This window comes from Thalassophryne amazonica, chromosome 12, assembly GCF_902500255.1.
Source record: "Thalassophryne amazonica chromosome 12, fThaAma1.1, whole genome shotgun sequence".
Lineage (NCBI taxonomy): Eukaryota > Metazoa > Chordata > Actinopteri > Batrachoidiformes > Batrachoididae > Thalassophryne > Thalassophryne amazonica.
Genome location: NC_047114.1, coordinates 27,128,678 through 27,136,650, shown reverse-complemented (window position 1 = coordinate 27,136,650; position 7,973 = coordinate 27,128,678).

Below are 7,973 nucleotides of genomic sequence, written 5' to 3'. Positions count from 1 at the left end.
GGCCACACAGTTCCCATAAAGGGAAGCTGTCTGGGAATCAGTCCACTCCCTCTTCAGTCATCTTCCTGCTGTGTTAGCCACCACCTCCCTCCTGAAGGTCCTGATGGCAAGAGAGCAATATCATGAACACATCATTATGATGCATTTACAATCTAGGGCCGGCTCCAGGCAATAGGTGGCTGAGGCAAGATTTTGCTTAGGGGCTGGGAACTATTAACACAATATACAAATAACAAATATATACAAATATATATATATATATATATATTAGAGATGTGGAGATTAATCGATACAAATCGGTATCTAGATACAAACATGCCACTGTGCCCCCTAACTTGGCAAAACTGGTAAGAAAGTATCTCAAATTATTTTTGCCAAGGCGGTACTCTGTCAATGAGTGACTCATTGAGAGTGATGTTGTCTTACTGTTTACTGTTTAAGTTCTGACAGTGTGATCAAACAGGTTCCAAATATGAGGGAACCGATTCCTGTTCTTTAATGTTGAATCTGGTAAATTTGCTACTTATAAGGAGTAAAACAAATCCTCTGTCACGAGTAGAATCAGAAGAAGAAGAATAATACCATAGTACCATACTGAATTGCAGCTTCTTATGTTTTATTTAAATTTTTGGTATCATTTCTTTGCATCATGTTGATTGGCATCCTATCGCATCAAATCACATTGTGAGGAATTGAATCACCATCAAATACATATCAAATCGCATAGAACTGGGAACAGGGGTGAATCATATCACATCGTGTTGTCAGTATAGTCATGTATCGCTGGTCGTGTATCGAAATGTGTATCGAATCATCGTCAATTATGAGATTAACATGCCTAATATATATTAGGACATCAATAAACAAAACAAAATTTCAGGCTTTTTATCTTGAAATTTCTAAAATGATGCCATTTAAAACCCACAGTGAAAAGTAATCTCTACATCATGAATTAAAAGAAATAAAAATCTAAAAGCCAAAATGATGGCGTGAATAAGAAAGTGCCCCCTTTAGTATAGCACATGTAAACCATCACTTTTCAGGGGATGGATATGTGAACGTTCCCAAGACACTGAATATGTCTTGAACTTTATTTACATGAATTATGAAAAAAAAAAAAAACAATCAGTATGGCACTCTATGGTAAATCTGTATGAAGATGATAGTTCTCAAAAACTGAGTGTATGAGGAGATTAGAGAGGAAAGCCACCAAGACACCCAGATAACCCAGCAGAAGTTATATGTTTCCATGGCTGGGATTGGAAAAATTGTGCACAGTGCAATTTTTGCATTTTGCATCAACCATTCATGTCTTCAAAGTGGAGTTACACAGAGAATTTTCTTTCAACAAAACATCAAATCTTGGCTTGCATCTCTGATTTTCCTTCTGGCAAATTGTAGCTGAACTTTCTTTTTTTTTTTTAAATTAAATAAAGTCCTTCTCTGTACCACTTCATCGTGACGCTGTATACCTGGTGATGCAATAAAACTGTATGGGCTTCTTTCAATGAATGAATGCATGAATGGAAAACAATCAATAGTTGTTTTTTTATATAACGGCTGAGTGGATCCTTGTCATTTGATTGGTGGGTTTATGTCACATGACATGGATTATTCATACGTTTTGCAGTTGTGTTTCGTTTACCGTGCAATAGTTCTTTTTTAGGGTGACATTTTGGTGCTATATGAAATGTGCTATTGCACACCCCAACCACCAAGAGTTAATTGAAGCTGCTAATTCTTCAAAAGCCCCTTTCACACTGGCGTATTCATAGAGCTGCTTATTGTGGCATTGTGTTTCACGCCCGAAATACGCGTGTACTCAGCCTTTTTCCGTGTTCGTAGATCTGCTTGCAGCTGCATGTGTTCGCTTTTTAATGTGTGCACACAGTCGCGTGTAGCCTTTGCCGCTATTTAAATCCGGTTCCCTCCTGCCGGCTGTGCAGAACACATCACTACACTTGGAAAACATTGGACTGTATCATGAGGGTTTTACAGTTTCATTACTGCCACGTATGTAGCCAAAGCTGCTATTTTCTGCCTCTGTGAAAGTGCGCTCTGTTGCCTACTGCACGGTGTGGTGCACATCAGGAACAGTCATTTAACGTTATTATTATTTTTATTATTTTTTGTCTTAGTGCATCATTATCATTGTGTACACATGCTGCTGAATCTGGCTGTGGTAAAGGCTGCTGTGAATGAAGTACTGTGACTCGTTAAACTTTTAAAGCTCTGGTTGCTCCAATCAGGTCCGCTGATTTGATCAGACCTAATCGATCAGATCGTCTGATGATCGCACTGACATGCAGCGACGGTGCTTTTATTTTAAAGAGTCACAGCGCTTATTCAGGTTTGATCAGACAAACACAGAGAGAAAGAGAGAGAGAGAGAGAGAGAGAGCGACCGACCGACCTGCTGTTTCTGTTGTGTTTCTGGATTTATGAGTTGAGGTTCGATTCCCTGTTCTGAGCACACACACGTGCATCAGTTACATCAGCTGTTCTGAGCACACACAGGCGCTGTGGGCTGTGTGATCCTGTTCTCCAGCTGATTCCTCTGGATTCACGCATTCAGTTTTTGGATGTGTACAGGAGTGCCGTGTTGCACAGACTTGCATGCAGTAACACTGTGTTGCGCAGACCTGCTTAAAACTGTGTATTGTGTGTGTCCAGCGCTCTATGCCGAAGAAAATTAAACGTTTAATTTCTTCCGTCCTATGTATGTAGCCTTCAACATACTGCTGCGTAGTGAGTAAAAACTCAACGTAGAACTGCTAAAAGTGGGCGTAGAGCTGCAAAACTCTGTGTGTAGACGATATACCACAATACACAGCTCTACGAATACGCCAGTGTGAAAGGGGCTTAACACAAGAAACAAATCCACTACGCTGTAATCCATAAGGAGCATGAAAGCCTGCTAGGACAAAAAGCTGGACAAATTTGTCATGTGATTTTTCACTGGACTGAGGGACTACACAAAGTCTTGTTTTTTTTTGTTTTTGTTTTTTTTTTTGCTTTTTTTTAAGTTCACGAAGTCAGTGCACGGCATCACGGACTACATCGTCAAAATTTGGACTCCAATTTAAAGTTTGTGTTGGACTGTTAAGCACCAGTAGAACACCAAAATGTTAAGTCCGTTTTCTGTTTAGAAATTATTAAAATATCAAAGGACAAGGATCTATTTTAGATGTCATATTAAGCACATAATGAATATTTTTACATTCTTTCAATGTAACTGTTTTGTTACCATTGTGTTTTAAATGCAGGTTAGATGTGTTTTTTATATATGTTTTTTGGCAATTGCCTATTTGGCGCCAGTGCGCCACCTTCTGGCGGTGAGAAAATCGTGTAGAACAAGTTTATAAAGTTGTCTCTTTTTGATGACATCATCAGCTGGAGCCTGCAGTCTGATGTCAGGGCATGAGCTGCTCTTCTCCAGTTTTGAGAGCTTTTGCATTGTTAAGTTGGTCTTTGAAGGCATTGTCGTATGTAATACAAATTTCAAGCGTATTTCCGCCTATAACAAGTGTGGTTTAAGTTGTGGAATGTTTTAGTATTTATTTAGTTGGAATGTTTTGTTACAGAAGTCCTGACTAACTTGTAGCCAGCATTTTGATCTTAAATTTGCATTGTTTAGCACGTCTAAGTGGTGTATGTTTTGTTTCACATTTTTACCCGACTCCAATCAGCCATATAAAAAGAGTGAACCTCAATCCTCTTGTCAGCGTGGTCATTTGGGGAGGAGTTTAACCTGACTGTCGACTCCAGCAAGGCGTTGGAGGTAAAGGGCAGTACAGTAACACAAATTAAATATTCCTACCACAAACATTCATTATTTGTATAATATGTCATCAAAATAAATGAGCGTCATTTGATATTTTACTTGTAAGTAGAGAGGGCCATTACAGTGTTAGGGACTCAGCACTCCCCTGCCTTCACTGCGCATGCGTCATGGCGGAGCATGAGCAGCGTCATGTTGGAGCGTTAGCAGTGATTCACGATTATCGCCTTGTTTCTGCTTAAAACTGCCTTGTTTCTGCTTAAAACTGACTTTAGAATGATTTAAGAGGTTTTACTTTGTCATTTGATGGTTAATAATCACATTATTCTCTTTGATCGCTTTGGGTGTAGAGTCAGACTCAGACATGCTGCTGTCGCACTGTGATCTCGCCCCAGTCTTTTATGTGGAAATGATTGTTGTGTAAAAGCTTCAGCTATCTGTCACTGAGATACAACCCCTGGCAATAATTATGGAATCACCGGCCTCGGAGGATGTTCATTCAGTTGCTTAATTTTGTAGAAAAAAAGCAGATCATAGACATGACACAAAACTAAAGTCATTTCAAATGGCAACTTTCTGGCTTTAAGAAACACTATAAGAAATCAGGAAAAAAAAATAATGGCAGTCAGTAATGGTTACTTTTTTAGACCAAGCAGAGGAAAAAAAAATGGAATCACTCAATTCTGAGGAATAAATGATGGAATCATGAAAAACAAAAGAACGCTCCAACACATCACTAGTATTTTGTTGCACCACCTTTTTCATCCCCAAAACTAACACCTGCATCAAATCAGATCTGCTCGTTAGTCTGCATCTAAAAAGGAGTGATCACACCTTGGAGAGCTGTTGCACCAAGTGGAATGACATGAATCATGGCTCCAACACGAGAGATGTCAATTGAAACAAAGGAGAGGATTATCAAACTCTTAAAAGAAGGTAAATCATCACGCAATGTTGCAAAAGATGTTGGTTGTTCACAGTCAGCTGTGTCTAAACTCTGGACCAAATACAAACAACATGGGAAGGTTGTTAAAGGCAAACATACTGGTAGACCAAGGAAGACATCAAAGCATCAAGAAGAAAACTTAAAGCAATATGTCTCAAAAATCGAAAATGCACAACAAAACAAATGAGGAACAAATGGAAGGAAACTGGAGTCAACGTCTGTGACCGAACTGTAAGAAACCGCCTAAAGGAAATGGGATTTACATACAGAAAAGCTAAACGAAAGCCATCATTAACACCTAAACAGAAAAAAACAAGGTTAGAATGGGCTAAGAAAAAGCAATCGTGGACTGTAGATGACTGGATGAAAGTCATATTCAGTGATGAATCTCGAATCTGCATTGGGCAAGGTGATGATGCTGGAACTTTTGTTTGGTGCCGTTCCAATGAGATTTATAAAGATGACTGCCTGAAGAGAACATGTACATTTCCACAGTCATTGATGATATAGGGCTGCATGTCAGGTAAAGGGACTGGGGAGATGGCTGTCATTACATAATTAATAAATGCACAAGTTTACGTTGATATTTTGGACGCTTTTCTTATCCCATCAACTATAATCAGTTCCTATAATCCTATAATCAGTTGGAATGTTGTGTGAGTCCAGAATGTTTTTAGAACCTTAGACCTCAACAGTTTTTAGAAGAACAACTCAACCCTTTTATTTCCTGATCCGAATACGGATTCTGGATCAAGTTTCACTTTATATATGCTTTGAAGGATTACGTCAAAACTACTGCACAAATTTTGATAATTTTCACCATAGATACAGTGAGGAAAATAAGTATTTGAACACCCTGCGATTTTTAAAGTTCTCCCACTTAGAAATCATGGAGGGGTCTGAAAATTTCATCTTAGGTGCATGTCCACTGTGAGAGGCAAAATCTAAAAAAAATAAATAAATAAAAAAATCCGGAAATCACAATGTATGATTTTTTTTAAATAATTTATTTGTATGTTACTGCTGCAAATAAGTATTTCAAAACCTGTGAAAATCAATGTTAATATTTGGTACAGTAGCCTTTGTTTGCAATTACAGAGGTCAAATGTTTCCTGTAGTTTTTCACCAGGTTTGCACACACTGCAGCAGGGATTTTGATCTTCTCTAGATCTTTCAAGTTTGGAGTTTCAGCTCCCTCCAAAGATTTTCTATTGGGTTCAAAAAAAAAATATATATATATAAAAAAAATATGTAATCACTCAATTCTGAGGAAAAAATTATGGAATCACCCTGTAAATTTTCATTTCATTTTCATTTTCATTGTATTAGGCCATGGAAGAACCCATTACATTTTGGAGGCGATTCAGATACAGATCCGGATTCTGGCTCCAGTTTATATAGGCTTTGAAGGATTACTGTTAGCAGGATTACATCAAAACTACTGCACAGATTTTTACGAAATTTTCAACAGAAAAACATAGGCCATGGAAGACTCCACTGAATTTTGGAGGTGCTCTGCATCCAGATTCCCTTTATATGTGCTTTGAAGTTTTTTCTCCAAAACTACTTCAAGGATTCTCATCAAATTTGCACCACAGATAGATATTAAGGCATGGACGACTCCACTGAATTTTGGAGGTGAATCTGAATTCTGGATCAAGATTTCCCTTTATATAGGCTTTGAAGGATTTCTTTAAAACTACTCCACGGATCCTCACCAAATTTGCACCACAGATAGATATTAGGGCATGGAAGATTCCACTGAATTTTGGAGGTTATCCAGATTGGCAGATGTCAGAAATCTCTAATTGCTCTTGTTTATTATATTTTAGCCAATAGTGAAGCAAATATGTGTGAAATATCACTATGATTGTGGTAATTTATGGTAAAGACACCACATGTTGCACAAACATTATTTGATATATCATTTTAAAAAATTACATCTCATGCCATGCTCAATTAATGTGACATTTGTTTTATATTTTCTTAGATGCTGAAGCTGTTCCAATACATTGATTTTAAAAAATGAGCTTGACATGATATCTAATTTAAAAACAATTATGTATCAAACAATGTCTGTGCAAAATCATTTCACATATCTGCCCCGCTGTTTTCAATCCTCAACCCTTTAATCCTCTCATTTGCAATTAGGACCCACAATACCCAACTCCAGAAGCAGCTGCCAAAGACTGAACTCTGTGGTGTGAATGCCAGGCATCGTGTTTGGAGCCAACCAGGCACCATCCCTACAGTCAAGCATGGTGGTGGCAGCATCATACTGTGGATATGTTTTTCAGCAGCACGAACTGGGAGATTGAGGGAAAGATGAATGCAGCAATGTAGAGACATTCTGGATGAAAACCTGCTCCAGAGTGCTCTTGAGCTCAGACTGGGGCGACGGTTCATCTTTCAGCATGACAATGACTAAGCACACAGTCAAGAAATCAAAGGAGTGGCTTCAGGATAACTCTGTGAATATCCTTGATGGTCCCATCCCCAATTCCATTGAAGTTGGGATGTTGTGTAAAATGTAAATAAAAACAGAATACAATGATTTGCAAATCCTCTTCAACCTATATTCAGTTGAATACACCACAAAGACAAGATATTTAATGTTCAAACTGATAGACTTTATTGTGTTTGTGCAAATATTTGCTCATTTTGAAATGGATGCCTGCAACATGTTTCAAAAAAGCTGGGACAGTGGTATATTTACAATTTTACACACTTGGTTGTACAAACCCCAAAATGTGTATTCATGAAGGCGAACATGTTAAATGAACAACACACTATTTTGCACATTTTAAAGATGCAGTCTTCAGTGCCCACTGTTAGTAAGTCAGCATGCTGTTTTTGTTTTTTGTGAGGACAGTGGTATTTGTGTTCATTTTAAGACATGTAAAACCTTTTAAATTGGGCCCATAGTGCTAACTTTTAAATTTTTGATTGCTGCCTGTGGTTGCCTTCCCTCTGTCCTTTATCTCCTTTGCCCAACAGCAGCAAGGTTTCCGCTGGTACTCTGGTGGCCAACAGTACCAGTAATGGCATTGTTTATAGGGCCTTGACTCATCCGGTATGGACGTCCATGTCATATGCATATTTGACACCCAAATTTATGCCAGATGTCCTTCCTAACACAAACCCCATTTATCCAGGCTTAAGACCAGCACTCAGAATGCACTGGCTTGCCCACCTCCTAGTGTTTTGCTCAAACTCTGTACATTACTGGTGGATTACATTAAAATGA